The sequence below is a fragment of the Cebus imitator genome, unplaced genomic scaffold (genome assembly GCF_001604975.1).
Source record: "Cebus imitator isolate Cc_AM_T3 unplaced genomic scaffold, Cebus_imitator-1.0 Scaffold17, whole genome shotgun sequence".
Taxonomy (NCBI): domain Eukaryota; kingdom Metazoa; phylum Chordata; class Mammalia; order Primates; family Cebidae; genus Cebus; species Cebus imitator.
In genome coordinates, this window is record NW_016107332.1 from 3,943,380 (window position 1) to 3,963,085 (window position 19,706).

The window sequence follows — 19,706 nt, forward strand, 5'->3', positions numbered from 1 at the left end:
TCCTTTCTTTCTTTCTTTCTTTCTTTCTTTCTTTCTTTCTTTCTTTCTTTCTTTCTTTCTTTCTTTCTTTCTTTCTTTCTTTCTTTCTTTTTTCTTTCTTTTTTTAAAAGCAGGTCTTCACCATGTTGGCCAGGCTAGTCTTGAACTCCCAACCTCAGGTGATCCGCCTGCCTCGGCCTCCCAAAGTGCTGAGATTACAGATGTGAGCCACCATGACCGGCCTGGCCTTTTTTGTTTTTCTTCCAGGCCACTTACCTTTATTTGCTTATTTATTTTTGTTTTCTTTTAAAAACAAATTCTGCTGCTGAAAGGATATATACATCTTTTTTTTTTTCCCCCAAAGAGACAGAATCTTGCTATGTTCCGCAAGCTGGCCTTGAACTCCTGGGATCGGGGCTCCAGGCCACTTTAGACATGTTCATTCAGAACCTGAAAACTCTTGGGATTTTTGTCTGGCTGAACTCCCTTACTTTTCCACTGCAGTATTTGGCTGTGTTTGTGTTTTCTGTGACCCCAGAATTTGTCGTGTGCTCACACCTGCTGACCATACCCTTCTTGTTCTCTTTTGCTTCTGCCATCTTAGACCAAAAGCTGTCAAGCATAATTCGGGATGGCAATGGAATATGTATTTTTTTCTTTGTAAGCAAGGTTTCATGTACTATGTGTAAATAGTCACATATAGTATGATTTTAGGGTTGAATAGTCCATTCTTTATTATTATTATTATTTTAAGACAGAGTTGTGCTTTGTCACCCAGGTTGGAGTGCAGTGGTGTGATCTCAGCTCACTGCAACCTCCGTCTCTCAGGTTCAAGTGATTCTTGTGCCTCAGCCTTCCAAGTAGCTGGGCGTACAGGCATGCACCACCATGCCCAGCTAATTTTTATATTCTTAGTAGAGACAGGGTTTCACCATGTTGACCAGGCTAGTCTTGAACTCCTGACCTCAGGTGATTCACCTGTCTCAGCCTCCCAAAGTGCTGGGATTACAGGTATGAGCCACCACATCTGGCTAGAATAGTCCATTCTGGATTATTTTAGATGCTTCTAGAGTCAGAACATAGAAACATTCACAAGGTGTTGAAGGACAGAGCTTTTTGTCTCAGGTAGGTTGGAAGCACTAAGCATTTTCTGACAAAAGGATAGGAAAGATAATCAGGTATTCAGCTAATATTTTCCCCTGAAAATTGACAATTGGACATGATAATGAACTTGTTAGCTAAACAGGCAAAACTCTAAAACACAGTGAGTGTTGATTTGGGAAAAGATTATAGTTCCTCTCCCAGTAACTCCATCTGTGCCAGAAATTTCAATTCGTCTATCTAAATCTAAGTTCCCTTTCTTCCTTAAATGTAGAAACCCTTTTATTTTTTGGTTGTGGCAATGTTCTCAGCTGTATTTCCAGCCTCTTTTACAGGTAGGGCTATCATCCAATAGAGTTTTAGCAGATGAGATGTAAACAAAAGATATAAACAGGGTAGGGGTTCTTGGAAAGCTCCTTAAAAGGGGGCTGACATGGCTGGGCACAGTGGCTCAATGCCTGTAATCCCAGCACTTTCGGAGGCCAAGGTGGGTTGATCACCTGAGGTCAGGAGTTCGAGACCAGCCTGGTCAACATGGTGAAACCCTGTCTTTACTAAGCATGTAAAAATTAGCTGGGCATGGTGGAGCGTGCCTGCAGTCCCAGCTATTTGGAAGGCTGAGGCAGAAGAATCGCTTGAACCTGGGGGCAGAAGTTGCAGTGAGCCGAGACTGCACCATTGCATTTCTGCCTGGATGACAGAGTGAGACTAAAACAAAACAAAACAAAAGGTGGCTGATCTGCTGACAAAATCGTTTTGCCTCTGCTCTTCTTCCTGCCTGAAAGGAATCCCAAAGTTCCAGGAATTCAGAATGTGGTCCAGAAGAGGCTCTGGGCTTTGAGTGGCAAGTCACTGTTCCTGCTGTCTCTTTCACCCATGAGGGTGAAGTCAAAGGAGGACTCAAGTAAGGAAATTTCTTTCTTTCTTTTTTGTTTTTTTTTGAGACGGGGTCTCGCTCTGTTGCCCAGGCTGGAGTGCAGTGGCGCCAATGGCATGATCTTGGCTCACTGCAACCTCTGCCTCCTGTATTCAAGCAATTCTCCTGCCTTAGCCTCCTGACTAGCTGGGACTAAAGGTACATGCACCACCATGCTTGGCTAATTTTTGTATTTTCGGTAGAGAACTCCTAACCTCGTGATCTGCCTGTCTCTGCCTTCCAAAATGTTGGGGTTATAGGCGTGAGCCACCTCATGTGGCCAAGAGAATTTCCTTAAAAAGATAAGAATGCTAATTTAGTCCTGTTGATGATTTTGTATTTTGTGCATAGACAGGCATTTCCACCTTAATTCCAGTAATTTGTTTGTGAAAACCAGACTATATGGTACAGGAATATTAACAAGAAACTTATTTTACATCATTTTAGTTTGTAAAAATTGAATTGTCTTGAGCCAATTCCCTGAAATGTAGATACACTTAGCTAAATACCATATATAATAAGTAAACTGTCATGTGAGGGTGCAAAAATGTTAAACATATATATCTTGGTCACCAACAAACTGATATGGCTATTAACATCTGTCTTAGTCCTTTTAGTGTTGCTGTAAAGGAATACCTGAGGTTGAGTAATTTATTTTAAAAAGGTTTTTTTGGCTTATAATTCAGATGTCTAGAAACTTCAAATGGGACATCTGTGTCTGGGGAGGACCACAGGCTACTTCCACCAGGGAGGTGCCAGGCTCTTAACAACCAGTTCTTTGGAAGCTAATACAGAATGAGAGCTCACTCACCTGGAGGGAGAGCATCATTTATCCATGAGAGATCCACCTCCGAGACCCAAACATCTCCCATTAGGTCCTGCCTCCGACATTGGGGATCAAATTTCAACATGAGGTTTGGAGGCAACAAACATCCAAACCTTAGCAACATCTTTCTTTGTTTTATAGGAAGTTCATACGGTCTTTGTTTGTTTGTTTTAGAGACGAGGCCTCACTGCACTGCTCAGGCTGGTCTCAAACCCCTGGGCTCAAGCAATCTGCCTGCCTTGGCCTCCCAAAGTGCTGGGATTACAGGTATGAACCACTGTGTCTGGTCATTTGAATTTTAACAGTCACATTTCTAAATTTGGGTGCAGTGGCATGATCTTGGCCCACTGTAGCCTCCACCACCTGGACTGATGCAGTTCTTCCACCTCAGCCTCCTGGGGAGCTACGACTACAGGGATGAACCACTATGTCCAGCTAATTTAAAAAAAAATTTTATACAGATGGAATCTTACCATGCTGCCCAGGCTGGTCTTGAACTCCTGAGCTCAAGCAATCTTCCTACCTTGGCCTCCCAAAATGGTGAGATTATAGATGTGGGCCACCTCACCCAGCCTATTAATAGCCACATTTCTAACATAAGACCAGACTGCATGGTTTTAGCTTGTCTTCTTTTAAGCCTATGGGTTGCCCCTTGCCTGCTTCTGGCATTTGGTAGACTCTTCCGCTTGATCTCAGGACCATTTCTGTGCACACCTCCTGGATTGTATTCTTTTTTTCTTTTCTTTCTTTTTGAGATACAGTCTTTCTCTGTTGCCCAGGCTGGAGTGCAGTGGTGCAATCTTGGCTTACTGCAACCTTCGCCTCCCTGGTTTAAGCAATTCTCTTATCTCAGCCTCCTGAGCAGCTGGGACTACAGGCGGGCGCCACCATGCCTGGCTAATTTTTGCATTTTTAGTAGAGACGCATTTCACCTTGTTGGTCAGGCTGGTCTCAAACACCTGACTTCAGGTGATCTGCCCATCTTGGCCTCCCAGAGTGCTGGGATTATAAGCATGAGCTACCACGCCCGGCGATTGTATTCTTTTATAAGATAGTCAGTCAGTGTGGCCACAAGAGGACACACACGAGAGGTTCAGGAAAATAAAGTTTATTATATTCACAGGCTCTAGAGAGAGGAGCCACGCCACTCCATCCAGAGTCATGTGGGAAATACACCAGAGCAGGTAGGAGGCCAAAGACAGGAGTGAGCAGAGGGGTTAGGCCAGAGTTTTTATCAGGGCATCCCCAAAAGAAAGTCAAGGTGGGCAGGGTAAACAGTATCCGACTGGCTACTTTGAATAATTTCCACAGGCTCTAGGCTATAGGGGTGGTCTGTAGTTGCCTGGCACCTGGGCCTGAGATGATTAAGGCAATGGAATATTATACCACCTCCTGGAGTATAAGAGCCGGATGGAGGAGGTAGGGCTCCAGATTGGTTAGTTTGTATAACAAAAGTGTGCTCCTAGCCTAGCTGTTTGCTATGTCTTAAAAATTGGCTAGTCAGGGCCAGGTGTGGTGGCTGATGCCTGTAATCCCCAAACTTTGAGAGGCCTAGGTCAAAAAATTGCTTGAAAAAAAAACAAAAAAGAGGCTGGATGTGGTGGCTCATGCTTGTAATCAAAGCACTTTGGAGGCCAAGGCTGGCGGGTCACCTGAGGTTGGGAGTTCAAGACCAGCCTGACCAACATGGTGAAACCCCATTTAAAAAAAAAAAAATTGCTTGAAGCCAGGAATTCAAAAGCAGCCTGAGCAGTATAGCAAGACCGCATCTCTACAAAATTAAGGATATAGTTGGGGCATGATGGTGTGTGCCTGTAGTCCCAGCTACTCAGGTGGCTGAGGAAAGAGGATAGCTTGAGCCCAGTAGTTCAAAGCTGCAATGAGCCTGGCGTGAGACCCTGTCTCAAAAGAAACAAGAAAAGAAATTTCTAGCCCAGAGGGGGCCAGTCTCTCCCGAGCCAGAAAGGTTTTTAAATATGTTAAAACATCATAATAAACATATATATATATATACACACACACACACACACACACACACACACACACACAGATATATATATATATATCTGTATGTATCTCTGTGTGTGTGTGTGTGTGTACACACAATGCATACATATATATATACATATATAATACATACAGTTCAGTCCTGTTGCTCAGATTCCAGGTAAGGTCTTTGACCTGCAGGGGGATCCTTTGTCTTCTCTCTTTTTCTCTCTCTTTTTCTCTCTCTTTTTATTTTTCTTTTTGAGACTGAGTCTCGCTCTGTTGTCCAGGCTGAAGTGCAGTTGCGCGATCTCAGCTCACTGCAACCTCCACCTCCCAGGTTCAAGCGATTCTCCTGCCTCAGCCTTCTGAGTAGCTGGGATTACAGGTGCCTGCCACCATACCCAGCTAATTTTGGTATTTTTAGTTGAGACAGGATTTGGCCATGTTGGCCAGGCTGGTCTTGAAGTTTTCTTGGCCTCAAGTGATCCCAAAGTCTCAGCCTCTCAAAGTGCTGGGATTACAGGCATGAACCGCCGTGACCAGCCTTGACTAGGTATTTTATTCTGGCTTTCAGCTGGTGCTTTCTTTTGTTGAAATTGTTCATTACTGGGCTATGGGCAACCACAGATATTAACAGTAGGGAGAAGGTTATTTTACCTTTTTGTGGCCCAGTTTCCAGATCATAAAAATTACTGAAGTGTTTTTATGAGATTTGTGTAACATACTATTTGTAAAGCACGCAGCACAGTGCCTGGCATAAAGGCACTGTGGCCTTCAATAAATATAATCTTTTTAATATTTATTTGAAGGCACAGGGCCTTCAATAAATATAATGATTTTTAAATTACAATTTTTTTTTCTTTAAATAGAGTCTCTGTCTCCCAGACTGGAGTACAGTGACATGATCACAGCTCATAGCAACCTCAAACTCCTGGGCTTAAGTGATCCTCCCACCTCTGCCTCCTGAGTAGCTTAGACCTTTAGTTACAGGGTCTCACTGTATTGCCCAGCTGGTCTCCAGTTCTTGGCCTCAAGCAATTGTCCCATCTCTGTATCCCAAAGTACTGAGATTACAGGAATGAGCCACTCATCTTACCAGTACATATTATCTTAATTCAATGAGTAATTATTAAGGAACTTCTCTATGCCAGGCACTATGCTAGAAATATGTCTTGAATAAGGAATAGTTTCTTAACAGAAGAATCTATTCTGAAGAAGGAAGGAAGGAAGGAGAAATAAAGAAAAAGAAAGAAAGAAAAGAGAAAGAGAAAGAAAGAAAAGAAAGAAAGAGAGAAAGAAAGAAAGGAAGGAAAGAAAGAAAAGAAAGAAAGAAAGAGAAAGAAAGAAAGAAAGGAAGGAAGGAAAGAAAGAAAGAAAATAAATAAATAAATAAATAAAGAAAGAAAGAAAGAAAGAAAGAAGGAAAGAAAGAAAAGAAAGAAGAATCTCTACTCTTTTGGGTTTTATATATTCCGGGGAGATACAGACAGGTAAACTGTGAGGATAACATACTGTGATAAGTAATACCAGATGTATAATTAGAGATTCTTTTAGAAGCACATTAGAATGGCTTCAAGTTCAAAGTTGGAGCTCAGGGCGTCCAGAGTAAAGGGATACCAAGGCTGAGGCTTGTAGGGTGAGTTGGGATGAGCCAGAAGAAGAGGAGGGATGCCTGGCACTTCCAGAGAATCTCAGAGGAATCTGGATGGTTGAAACCAAAAATGGCAGACCGAGACTATGGTGAGAGTTACAGCTACAGAGGAAAGCCCAAAATCCATCAGTAAGGGCCCTATCAACAGTTGGGGATTTAAAACCTTATCTTAAAAGGGATGTTCAGCCATTAAAAATTGGTAATCGGGGCTAGACATCACCCTAAAGGGCCCCAAATTTCGTGGAGGGGTAGTCAGTCATGTCAGTGCTGCAAAACCTGGGTCCAATCACATGAGAACTGAAATATTTCTGTGTGATTTACAAGGAGATCATTAGTGATCTTGTTAAAAGGAGTTTTCAAAAGACAGTAGAGGTAGAAGCCAGATGATGTTGAGTAGTGACATTTATTGGAAATGAAAACGGTTACAGCTCGTCGGTAGAACAGATGTTCCACGTGGGGAGGGAGTATTGTCTACTGTGTTTTTTGTCAAATCCCTAGTACTTAAAGCCTGGCATGTAGTTGACACTCGCAGACACAAGTATTAAGATTTGCTGAACAAATGAAGTAACTGTGTAGAACATTTGTTCCTGAAGAGAAAGGTAGACCTATACCTTGCTGGCTTGAAGGATTGAGAATGGGTGGATTTTATATGGAGTGGGAAATCATGTTTAAATGCTGACAGAAGAGGAGCCAGAGAAACAGTAGTCAGAGGGGTGCAAAAAAGAAGGGAAGTTCAGAGGAACGAAACTCTAAGGAGGCAGGAGGGGCAGGACCCCAAGTGCAGGGGAGGAGCGAGCGTGGGGTGAGGAAGGCCACGTCAGGCTCCCATGGAAAGACAGGGAGAAAGGATGGGTGGCCTCCACGGGGACAGCGGTCAGTGGCAGAGGCTGAGGACATTTTGTTTGGAGGTTTCATTTTCTCTTGAAATGGGGGTGAGATTGTTGGCTGAGAATGGGCAGGAAGGAAGGAGAAGAGAGTAGACAGTCAGTCTGAGACACAGTAGTCACTATGCTAAGAGGAGTGGGAGTTTGCTGGGAACACAGAAGAATTGCCAGCTAGTGCGGAGGTACTTCTGAGACTGAACACCATTCATCTGTAGTTCCACAGCCCCTGGCTATGATGCCTTTCCCTCTTCTCACTCCACATCACTCCCTTTACCAATCTTTTAAATATATTTTCTGTTTGTGGGTATATAGTAGGTGTATATATTCATGAGGTGTGTGAGATATTTTGATACAGGCATGCAATGCATAATAATCACATCAGGGTAAATAGGATATGCATCACTTCAAGCATTTATCCTTTCTTTGTGTTACAAACAATTCAATTATACTTTTAGTTATTTTTAAATGTGCAATGAATTATTATTGACTGTAGTCACTTTGTTGTACTATCAAGAATTAGATCTTCGGCCGGGTGCGGTGGCTAACACCTGTAATCCCAGCACTTTGAGAGGCCGAGGTGGGTGGATCACCTGAGGGCAGAAGTTTGAGACCAGCCTAGCCATCATGGCAAAACCCCATCTCTACTTACAGTACAAAAATTAACTGGGAATGGTGGCCGGCACCTGTAAACTCAGCTACTTAGGAGGCTGGGGCAGGAGAATTGCTTGAAACCGGGAGATGGAGGTTGCAGTGAGCCGGGATTGAGCCACTGTACTCCAGCCTGGGTGGTAAGAGCAAGATTCTGTCTCAAATAAAACAAAACAAAAAACAAAACAAACAAAACAAAACAAAACTAGATCTTCATTCTATCTAATAATTTTTTTGTGTTCATTAGCATCCCCCCTTGTTCCCTACCACCCTTTCCAGCCTCTGATAATCATTGTTCTATTCTCTATTTCCAAGAGTTCAATTGTTTTAATTTTTAGCTCCCACAAGTAAGTGAGAACATGACAAGTTTGCCTCACTGTGCCTGGCTTATTTCATTTAACATAACATCCTTCAGTTTCATCCATGTTGGTGCAAATACCAGGATCTCTCTCTCTTTTTTAATATTATTATTATTATTATTATTATTATTATTTTGAGACTAAGTTTCGCTCCTGTTGCCCAGGCTGGAGTACAGTGGTGTGATCTTGGCTTACCGCAACCGCTCCCTCCCAGGTTCAAGTGATTGTCCTGCCTCAGCTTCCCAAGTAGCTGGGATTACAGGCATGTGCCACCATGCCCAGCTAATTTTGTATTTTTAGTAGAGGTGGGGTTTCACCATGTTGGTCAGGCTGGTCTTGAATTCCTGACCTCAGGTGATCTGCCTGCCTCGGCCTCCCAAAGTGCTGGAATTACAGGCATGAGTCACCATGTCTGGCCTAAATATTACTTTTAAAACAAAATTGAAATAGAGGTGAGGCCTCACTATGTTGTCCAGGGTGATCTTGAACTCCTCAGCTCAAGTGATCTGCCCACCTCTACCTCCCAAAGTTCTGGGGTTACAGGCATGAGTCACCTTGCCTGGACCTCGCTTTGTCACCCAGGATGGAGTACAATGGCACAATCTCGGCTCATTGCAACCTCTGCCTCTTGGGTTCAAATGATTCTACTGCCTCAGCCTCCAGAGTAGCTGGGATTACAGGACATGCCACTACTCCCAGCTAATTTTTGTATTTTTAGTAGAGACAGGGTTTCACCATGTTAGCCAGGCTGATCTTGAACTCCTAACCTCAGGTGATTCATCCATCTCTGTAGTGGCTGACGCCTGTAATCCCAGCACTTTGGGAGGCTGAGGCGGGTGGATCACCTGAGCTTAGGAGTTTGAGACCAGCCTGGCCAACATGGTGAAACCCTGTCTCTACTAAAAATACAAAAAATTAGCCGGGTATAGTGGCACGTGCCCGCAATCCCAGCTACTCTGGAGGCTGAGGCAGGAGAATCGTTTGAATCCTGGAGGCAGAGGTTGCAGTGAACTGAGATCATACCATTGCACTCCAGCCTGGGCAACAAGAGTGAAACTTCATCTCAAGTCAAAAAAAAAAAAAAAAAGAAGAAAGAAAAAAAGAAAAAAAAAGCATGAGCCACTGCCCCCAATCAGCCTCGTTCTTTTTTATGGTGAAGTGGTAGTCCATCGTGTATATGTACCACACTTTCTTTATCCATTCATCTGTTGATGGACACTTACGTTGCTTCCAAATCTTGGCTTTTGTGAATAGTGCTCCAATATACATGGGACTGCAGGTATCTCTTTATATATTGATTTGCTTTTTGGGCATATACCTAGTAGTGAGATTGCTGGATCGTATGTTAGTTCTATTTTTAGATTTTTTTTTTTGGAACCTTCAAACTATTGTCCCATAGTGACTGTATATTACATTCTCACCAACAGTGTGCAAGGGCTCCCTTTTCTCCACCTCCTCACCAGCATTTGTTATTGCCTGTCTTCTGGTTAAAAGCCATTTTTACTGGGGTGAAATAATGTCATTGCAGTTTTGGTTTGCATTTCTCTGATGACCAGTGATGTTGTGCACCTTTTCATAAGCCTATTTGCCATTTGTAAGTCTTCTTTTGAGAAACGTCTATTTAAAGCTTTTGTCTATTTTTAATCAGTTCATTAAATACTTTCCTATTGAGTTCTTTAAGCTCCTTATATATTCCGGTTACTAATCCTTTGTCGGATGGATAGTTTGCAAATAATATTTACTATTTTCTGGGTTGTCTCTTCACTGTGTTGTTTCCTTTGCTGTGCAGAAGCTTTTTATCTTAACGTGATTCCATTTGTCCATTTTTGCTTTGGTTGCCTGTGCTTATCGGGTATTGGAAAATCCTTTCCATATTGGCCCAGACCAATATCCTGGAGAGTTTCCCCAATGTTTTCATTTAGTAGGTTCATAGTTTGAGGTCTTAGATTTCAGTTTTTAATTTATTTTGGTTTGATTTTTGTATATGGTCAGAGATGGCTGTAGTTTCATTCTTCTGGATATGGATATTCAGTTTTCCCAGCGCCGTTTATTGAAGAAACTGTCATTTCCTCCATGGTTGGTCTTGATATTTTTGTCAAAAATGAGCTCACTGTAGATACATGAATTTACTTCTGGCTTTTGTATTCTATCCCATTGGTCTATGTGTCTGTTTTTATGCCAGTACCATGTGATTTTGGTTACTATAGCTCTGTAGGAAAATTTAATCAGGTAATGAGATTCTTTCAGTTTTGTTCTTTTTGCCCAAGATAGCCTTGGCTATTCTGGGTCTTTTGTGGTTTCATGTGAATTTTAGATTTATTTTTTATATTTCTGAAGAATGTCATTGATCTTTCAATAGGGACTGCATTGAATCTGTAGTTTGCTTTTGGTGGTATGAACATTTTAATAATAGTGATTCTTCAGTCAGTGAACACGGAATATCTTTTTATGTATCCTCTTTCATTTCTTTCGTCAATGTTTTATAGTTTTCATTGTAGCAATCTTTTGTTTCTTTGGTTATTTCCTAGGCATTTTATTTTATTTGTAGCTATTGTAATTGGGATTACTTTCTCTTTTTTTCCAAATAAAGAATAATCTTTGTTTAGAAAAATCTGTGTAAGAAAATTTTATTACCTAACCACTCACAAATACCTTGACGTTCTGTGACAAATCTAAATAGATCCTGATTTCTCCACCACGAACAAATTCTGCTTTTCTAAATTCGTCGCCATCATAAATACCCTACAGGGCCAACGATTTATCCCCCTAAGCTTCCCGGTCTTCTGATGACATTAAATTTTCTGAGGAACCGTTAATAAAAATCAGAACAAAAGGATACGGACACCGCGGTCTGTATTTCACTTCAGGGTGGAGTTCGTGCAAAATCCATTTATTCTCCAGCTGGTGGAGCTGAGACTGCTGAAACTGGGTAAGAGGCTGAGATGTGGAACTCGTAGTACATATGCAAGGGAAATCCTGTCATTGCCACCAACTGAGCAGGCCTAGAGACACCCTGCTCAACCTGTGTACTGCCTCTTCCTTTTTTGGGAGCTGTCAGCTCGGGATTATTTTCTTGATTTCTTTTTCAGATTGTTTGCTGTTGGCATATAAAAAAGAAACTGATTTTTGCCTGTTGATTTGTATCCTGCATGTTACTGAATTTGTTTTTCATTTCGAACAGTTTTTTCTTTTGGGGAGTATTTAAGGTTTTTCCAAATATAAGATCATAACATGTGTAAATAAGGATACTTTGACTTCTTCCTTTCCAATTTGGATGTCCTTTGTTTCTTTCTCTTGTCTGATTGCTCTAGCTAGGATTTCCCCCCTTTATTTAATTCTTTACTACATAAATAAATGTTTCGTTTTGACCTACTAAAGAAGCATACAGATTTATTTCACTTACCTCAGTCAAGGAAGTTACTCTTTCATTTAGTAATATGCATATAAAGCTCCTCCATGCCTTTTCATGTCTTGGCAGCTTTTTTTTTTTTTTTTTGAGATGGAGTCTGGAGTGCAGTGGCAAAATCTCAGTTTACTGCAACCTAAGTCTCCCAGGTTCAAGCAGTTCTCCTGCCTCAGCCTCCCCAGTAGCTGGAATTACAGGTGTGTACCACCATGGCCCTCTAGGTTTTTTTTGTTTTGTTTTGTTTTGTTTTTGTATTATTAGTAGAGATGGGGTTTTGCCACATTGGCCAGGTTGGTCTTGAACTCCTGACCTCAGGTGATCCGCCTGCCTTGGCTTCCCAAAGTGCTGGGATTACAAGCGTGAGCCATCGTGCCTGGTAGGGTCATTTCTTTTTAGTGCTAAATAATAGTTCATTGTCTGGATGTACCAGTTTATCCATTCACCTACTGAAGGACATTGTAGTTGCTTCCAAGTTTTGGTAATTATGAATAAAGTTGCTATAAGTATCCATGTGCAGGTTTTTGTGGAGACATAAGTTTTCAACTCTTTTGGGTGAATACCAAGCAGTGAGATTGCTGGATCACATGGTAAACACATGTTTAATTTTGTAAGAAACTGACAAATTGTCTTTCCAAAGTGGCTGTCCCGCTTTGCATTCCTACTGTCAGTGAATGAGAGCTCTTGTTACTGTACACTCTCACCAGCAATTGATGTTGACCTTTGGTTTGCAACTTGTATTTTGCCACGTCTGGCAATGACAGCATCAAATGCAATAGAATTATGAGTGATTTTTCTTGTATTTTTAAACTATATTTATATAAGATTCTTTAATATACAGGATCTAATAAATTTTATTTAAAATACATGGCAGTGCTGGGCATGGTGGCTCATGCCTGTAATCCCAGCACTTTGGGAGACCAAGGCCGGAGGATCGCCTGAGGTAAGTTCCAGATCAGCCTGATCAACATGGTGAAACTCCTTCTCTACTAAAAATACAAAAATCAGCCAGGCGTGGTGATGTGCACCTCCAGTCCAAGCTACTTAGGGGACTGAGGCAGGAGAATCGTTTGAACCCGGGAAGCGGAGGCTGCAGTGAGCCAAGATTGCACCATTTCACTCTAGTCTGGGTGACAGAGAGAGACTCTGTCTCGAAAAATGTATAAATAAATAAATAAATAAAATGCATGCCAGACCACTACACACCTTTTAGAATAGCAAAAATTCAAAACACTGACAATATCCATTGCTGGTGAGAGTGTGAACAGGAGCTCTCATTGCCAGTGGGAATGCAAAGTGGTACAGCCACTTTGGAAAGACATTTAGTCAGTTTCTTACAAAACTATATGTATCCTTACCATATAATACAGCAATCTTACTCCTCCATATTTACCCAAAAGAGTTGAGAACCTATGTCTCCACAAAAATCTGCACATGGATATTTATGGTAGTTTTATTCATAATTAACCAAACCTGAAGGCAACCACAAAGTCCTTTAGTAGATGAATGTGTAAACTGTGATACATCCAGACAATGAAATATTATTGAGCATTAAAAAAAAAAAAGCTATCCAGGTGTGAAAAGGCACAGAGGAACTTTAAATGCATATTATTGGCCAGGCTCACACCTGTAATCCTAGCACTTTGGGAGGCCAAAACAGGAGGATCACTTAAGCACAGTTGATTGAGACCAGTCTGGACAACATAGACTACGTCTCTATTTTAAAAAAGAAAAAATCCATATAAATACATATTACTAAATGAAAGATACAATCTGAAAAGACTACATACTACATGGTTTCAGCTATGTGACATTCTGTTGAAGGTATATTGTGGTGAAAGTTGGCTGGGTGAGGTGGCTCACGCCTGTAATCCCAGGACTTTAGGAGGCTGAAGCAGGCAGATCACTTGAGATCAGGAGTTGAAGTTCAGCCTGGCCAACATGGTGAAACTCCATCGCTACTAAAAATGCAAAAATAAGCCAGGCATGGTGGCACACGGCTGCAATCCCAGCTACTTGGGAGGCTGAGGCACGAGAATCATTTGAGCTTGGGAGGCGGAGGTTGCAGTGAGTCAAGATCAATGATTGAGCCACTGCACTTCAGTCTGGGTGATGGAGTGAGACTCTGCCTAAAAAAACAAGAAACAAAACTGTGGTGAAAGTGAAAAGATCAATGGCTGCCAGGGGTTGGGGGAAGAAAGTAATGAATAATAGGCAGAGCACAGAAGATTTTTAGGGCCGTGAAACTATTCTGCATGACATTATAGCAGTGGATACATGTCATTCTGTCTTTGTCAAAATTCACAGGATGCATAACACCAAGAGTGAACCCTAATGTAAACTCTGAATTTGGGTGATTGAAAAAACAAGCATGGTGGATATACATGTATGTAATCTATCTGTCTATGTATCTATCATCTCTCTAAATATATATTGAAACAGCCATATCTACTGTCACTCTCCTCAATGAGTTTCTCTTTAGAGATAGAATGAGGAAAAGAAATATCTATCTTGCTTTGCTAAGAAAATGTGGCAAATTTCTTTACACCTGCCCCATTCAGCCACCTGTGGGTCTCATTGGGACTATTTATGTGCCTCCAGCTCTCCACAGAGCCCTGCAATGGAGCCCTTTGGCCCCACGGTACACTGTCCTCAGCACTCACAAAGGTATCCTGGGTTATTCACAAGTCTGGCTGGCTTTTTTTTTGTCGGGGGTGGGAGTGGGGAGGGGATGGAGTTTTGCTGTGTTGCCCAGGGTGGGGTGCAATGGTGTGGTCTTGGCTCACTGCAACCTCCACCTCCCAGGTTCAAGCAATTCTCCTGCCTCAGCTTCTGGAGGAGTTGGGATTACAGGTATGCACCACCACACCTGGCTAATTTTTGTATTTTTAGTAGAGACGGGGTTTCACCATGTTGGCTAGACTGATCTCAAATTCCCAACCTCAGGTAATCTGCCCGCCTAGGCCTTCCAAAGTGCTGGGATTATAGGCATGAGCCAACACACCTTGGCCAGTTTGGTTGATTTTTAGAGCCGTGGTCAGCATTGGTGTGGGGTCCTGGAGGGGACTGCACTCAGGGAACACTTACTGACTGGCACTAGGGGGAGAGCCAACCTCATCTGCTTACTCTGTACATATTAAGTATATCCAGGCAATTCAAAGACAGTACACAGGGCTAAAAGAGAATGCCCACAGGAGTGAACAAAAATCAGGCACTTTAAGACTAACTTTAAAAAAAAATTTTAAAACATTTGTGACAATCTTTTTGTTTTGGAGATGGAGTCTCATTCTGTCACCCAGGCTGGAGTGCAGTGGCCCAATCCCGGCTCACTACAACCTCCAACTCCCAGGTTCAAGCAATTCTCCTGCCTCAGCCTTCTGAGTAGCTGAGATTACAGGTGCCTGCCACCATGCCCAGCTAATTTTTGTGTTCTTAATAGAGACAGGATTTCACCATGCTGGCCAGGCTGGTCTCAAACTCCTGACCTCGGGTGATCCATCTGCCTCGGCCTCTCAAAGTGCTGGGATTACAGGCATGAGCCACCATGCCGGGCCTGCAACTATCATTAACTACACATAAGATTTTACATTAATGTTAAATAATTAAAATATTATTAGAAGCTTATTTAGTATTATTTAATTAATTAACGTTAAATGTTAATTAATTAGTGTTAAATAATATAAGATAAGCTTTAACATTAATGTTAAAATCTTTGAAAATACACGGGTCAAGAAATATCAGAAACCCATTGTAGCTCTTGCTAAAATTTTCAGAAGTTCTTAAGCAGGTGCTATTCGGGAAAAGTTTTCTGAATAGTCATATTTTAATTTTTTGTTTAATAGATGGAGTCTAGCTATGTTGCCCAGGCTGGTCTCAAACTCCTGGGCTCAAGAGATCAACCCACCTTGGCATCCCAAAGTGCTGGGATTACAGGCTTGAGCCACTGCACCCAGCCCCTAACAGTCATATTTCAAAAATTCAGTTTTTCTTTCCTTAGATGTTCTTGGTCAGTGTTGGCTGTCCTCAGTTTTCACTTCTTCCTAAAGTTGTTTTAGTTTTTGGGGAAGGTTTTCTTTCCTGTCAGTAAATGTTTATTTTTTCAGGCTGATTGGTGATTAGAAGAGTACATCGGAGATAGTGTAGATAAAAAGAAAGTTGTATATTTAAATTTGGAGAGGCTTTTGAAATAGATACAATAGAAACAGTCACCCCCAGCCACTGTGGTGATGGATCTTGCCCAAAAGTCTCACAGAGGTGACTCACTCAGGCAAGAATTTGCTTAAGTTCACAAGGCTTTATGTAACAGGCACAGATGTCATGTTCATGTTGCCAGTACGCCAAGGAGAAGCGTCAGTGCTCTGGTGATCACTACAAAAGTGAGTGGCAGAACTGGAGGATTTGCCTGCATTAGCGTTACTGTTATTGTTCTAACAATTTTGAGTTCTTACTGATTTCTTTTTTGTTTTAATTTTTATGTAATTATATTTATTTTACTCATGAAATTTCATAACTTTATGTAATATGTGCTGCTTATATTTTCTTTGTACACTATTGTGAACATGTGAAGGATCTAAGTTGCATGCTCCTTATGAGAATCTAATGCCTGATGACCTGAGATAGTATGATTTCATCCCGAAGCCACCCCCCTCACCCCGGGTCTGTGGGAAAATTGTCTTCCATGAAACCGCTCCTTGGTGCCGAAAAGGTTTCAGACCACTGCTTTAATCCACCAAACTGGTTAGATTAAATACATGGTGCATTAGTGAGGGTTCTGCAGAGAAACAAACCAACAAGATCTATATTTATCTGTATCTATGTCAATATCAATATTCTATACAAGGAGATATATATCTATATCTATAGATATAAATATAGATATATATCTCCTTGTATAGAGTAGCTGTATATATCTATATCTATCTATAGATATATCTATATCTCTATATATAGATATCTACATATTCTCCTTGTATAGAATAGCTGTATATATCCATATATCTATATCTATAGATAGATAGATAGATATCTATATAGAGATAGATAGATATAGATATCTATATATATCTATCTATATCTACATCTATCGACCTATATAGATATAGATATAGGTATATACAGCTATTCTATACAAGGAGAATATGTGTATATTGGAGACATATATATATATATATATCTCCTTGTATAGAATATAGAGATTTTACATAAGGAATAGGTGATTATGGAGGCTGACCAGTCCCATGATCTACAGTCAGGAAGCTGGAGAGGCAAGGGTATAGTTCCAGTCTGAAATCCAGCAGGCTCAAGACCCAGGAAGAGCTGAGTTTCAGTTTGAGTCTGAAGGTGAAAAAAAAAAAAGATCAGTTTCAGGCCAAAGCAGTCAGGCAGCAGGAGTTCCCTCTTAGCCCTTTTGTTGAGTTCGTCTTCCATTGAGTGGGTGACACCCACCCACATGAGTGAGGGCCATCTGCTTCACCCAGTTTCCTGATTTGAATGTGAATCTCAACCAGAAACACCCGCACAGACCCTCTGAGAAAAATGTTTGGTCTAATGTCTGGGAACTCTGACCCAGTCAAGGTGACACACAAATTAACCATCACATATGGCTACATAAAAGGCCTGGAAAAATTTCCACTGATTGACGGTTACCACACCACAAAGAGAATAGATTGTAAATGGTTTGACCTGCTATAAGTGTGGTCAGAATGATCCTGTGACATTTGGAATGTCACATGGGTGAGGCCCTCAGGTTGGGCCATGATGAAGGGTAATCCTCACAGTACAGAATGGGATAGGAGAGGGAGGCATGGCTCCTGTTGTACCTTTTTAGGTAGAGGGCAGTGGCAGTGGTGCCAGCCTAACTCTGTCTGGTTGCTTACACACGTGGCTGTACCTGAGATGTGCCTGTGTCGCAAGAGGCCCTTAGGCTCTGAGGAAGCCAAAAGCAGAGCTCTGGGGATAGGAGGAGAACTAGGGGTCACATGTCCCTCTGCAATATTCCATCTGCATGCCCTCGGCCCTGGGGGAAAGTTTTGTAACCTCACAAAATTAGATAGAAGGTGAGAACATGAAACCCGACAGCAGATGCAATATGCAATTGTGGAATTTAAATTATCATTTCGTTTATTCCACAACATTATAAAAATCTTGGATTTTTCAAGATGGAAACTGTATTAATTTGCTAGGGGTCACCATAACAAAATATAAACTGGGTGGCTTAAATGACAGAAATTCGTTGTCTTATAGTTGTGGGGGCTAGAAGTCTGAGATCAAGGTGTGGGCAAGATTGGTTTCTTCTGTGAGCTGTGAGGGAGCAACCTGTTCTGTCCCTCTCTGCCGGTGTCTTGTGCTTGCTGGCATCTCTCACGTTCCTCAGCCTCTGCAGTGTCACCCCGATCTCTGCCTTCATCTGCCCATGGCTTTCCCCTGTCTATGTCTGTGTCCAGGTTTCTTTATATAAGGATACCAGTTGTTTTGGATCAGGGGCCCACTCTATTCCAGTATGACCTCATCTTAACAATTCTATCTACAATGACCATGTTTTCAAATAAGGTCACATCCTGAGGATAGAGGAGTCAGGACTTCAGCATATGAAATTTGGGCCCAGTAAGGAAAAAGTAGCCATTTCTAAATAGGCAGGTAGGAAAGCTCCACTCTGATGAGGAGAAAATCTTTTTCATTTCATATTGTCTTTGGAATCTGGTGATATTTTATATTTATCACATAGTCAACTTGGACTATTTACATTTCAAGTGATAAGTGGCTGTTTGTGCCAAGTAGCTACCATTTTAGACAATATAGGTGAAAAGTCACCTTAGTACTGTTTGTTGAGGGCAAGTTATGAAAACGCTTATCAACATGGCTGTGCATGCCTATAGTCCCAGCTGCATAAGAGGCTGAAGTGGGAGGATTGTTTGAGCACAAGAGTTTGAGGTTACAGTGAACTATGACCACGCCACTGCATTCCAGCCTGGGAAACAGAGTGACACCCTGTCTTAAAAAAAGAAAACACTTAACCCACTCCTATGCCTACTGTGTAAAGGTTTTCTCATGGGGATGAATACCTTGCAATTTCAGTTTTGTACACGTATCAGCGGCCTGCAGCTTCCCACAGGCATCTCTTTATGTGACACCAGGGAAGTCCCAAAGCAGGTGAGGCAAGGTGCTGTCAGATTACGGTTGCTTAAAGTCTGGATATCACAGCAAAAACTAGAGTAGAACTGGGCAGAGAAGAAATAAGATAGGTTACAAGATATAACTAGCAAGTTAGGAGGAAGTTAAAATTGAAAAATAAAGAGATACCATTTTTTTATCCTATCAAATTGACTAAGAGTAAAAAGCCCATTTAGGAGAAACTGAACAAGAGCTCTGGGAATGAATGCAGAGGAGTCCAGAAACACTAGGTAGATAAGATCCATAGGGCGAGGCTACAGGAAGTATGGGAAAGGCAGGCGTTCCACCTGCCTCCAGCCTGAGTCACTGAAAGCATTCTTTTGCCATTAGCTTTGTTACAGAGAATACGGGAAAGAGAGCTAGCTTTTCAGAAGCAAGAACAGATTGGGAATGTGGAGTTAAAGATTTGCATTTGGGTACTCACTTCAGCAGTGCATATACTAAACCTGGAACGATACAGAGAAAATTAACATGGCCCCTGCACAAGGATGACACACAAATTTGTGAAGAAAAGGAAAGTTGTATTTGGAACTTGTTAGTGAGACACAGGTTGTGAGTCACTGCAAATAAACAGCAGCTGAAACCTTCTCCAGAAGGACAGTGAGGTTTTAAAAGGACGTAGGGGAACTTCATCAAATGCCAATTTTGAAGGATTGTCTGAAGGTTGGGGCTAGTGGTAGGAGGAAAATGAGGACATCAGAGTGTCATAGATTGGGGGGATACTTTCAAAAGAGTGAGTTAACTCAGCTGAATGCTGCAGAAGGGTGGAGTGGTAAGAAT

The 19,706-nt window shown here is 41.7% G+C and overlaps 1 non-coding gene and 1 pseudogene across 1 annotated transcript; one reads left to right on the plus strand and one right to left on the minus strand.

Annotated features, from left to right (window-relative positions):
• Positions 1–578, minus strand: part of LOC108289290 — a 2,758-nt pseudogene extending 2,180 nt beyond the window's left edge.
• Positions 579–19,342: 18,764 nt separating this feature from the next.
• LOC119468562 lies at positions 19,343–19,449 on the plus strand. The gene has a single exon (XR_005197255.1). It is a non-coding gene; the product is annotated as a U6 spliceosomal RNA (small nuclear RNA).
• The last annotated feature ends 257 nt before the right edge of the window (positions 19,450–19,706 follow it).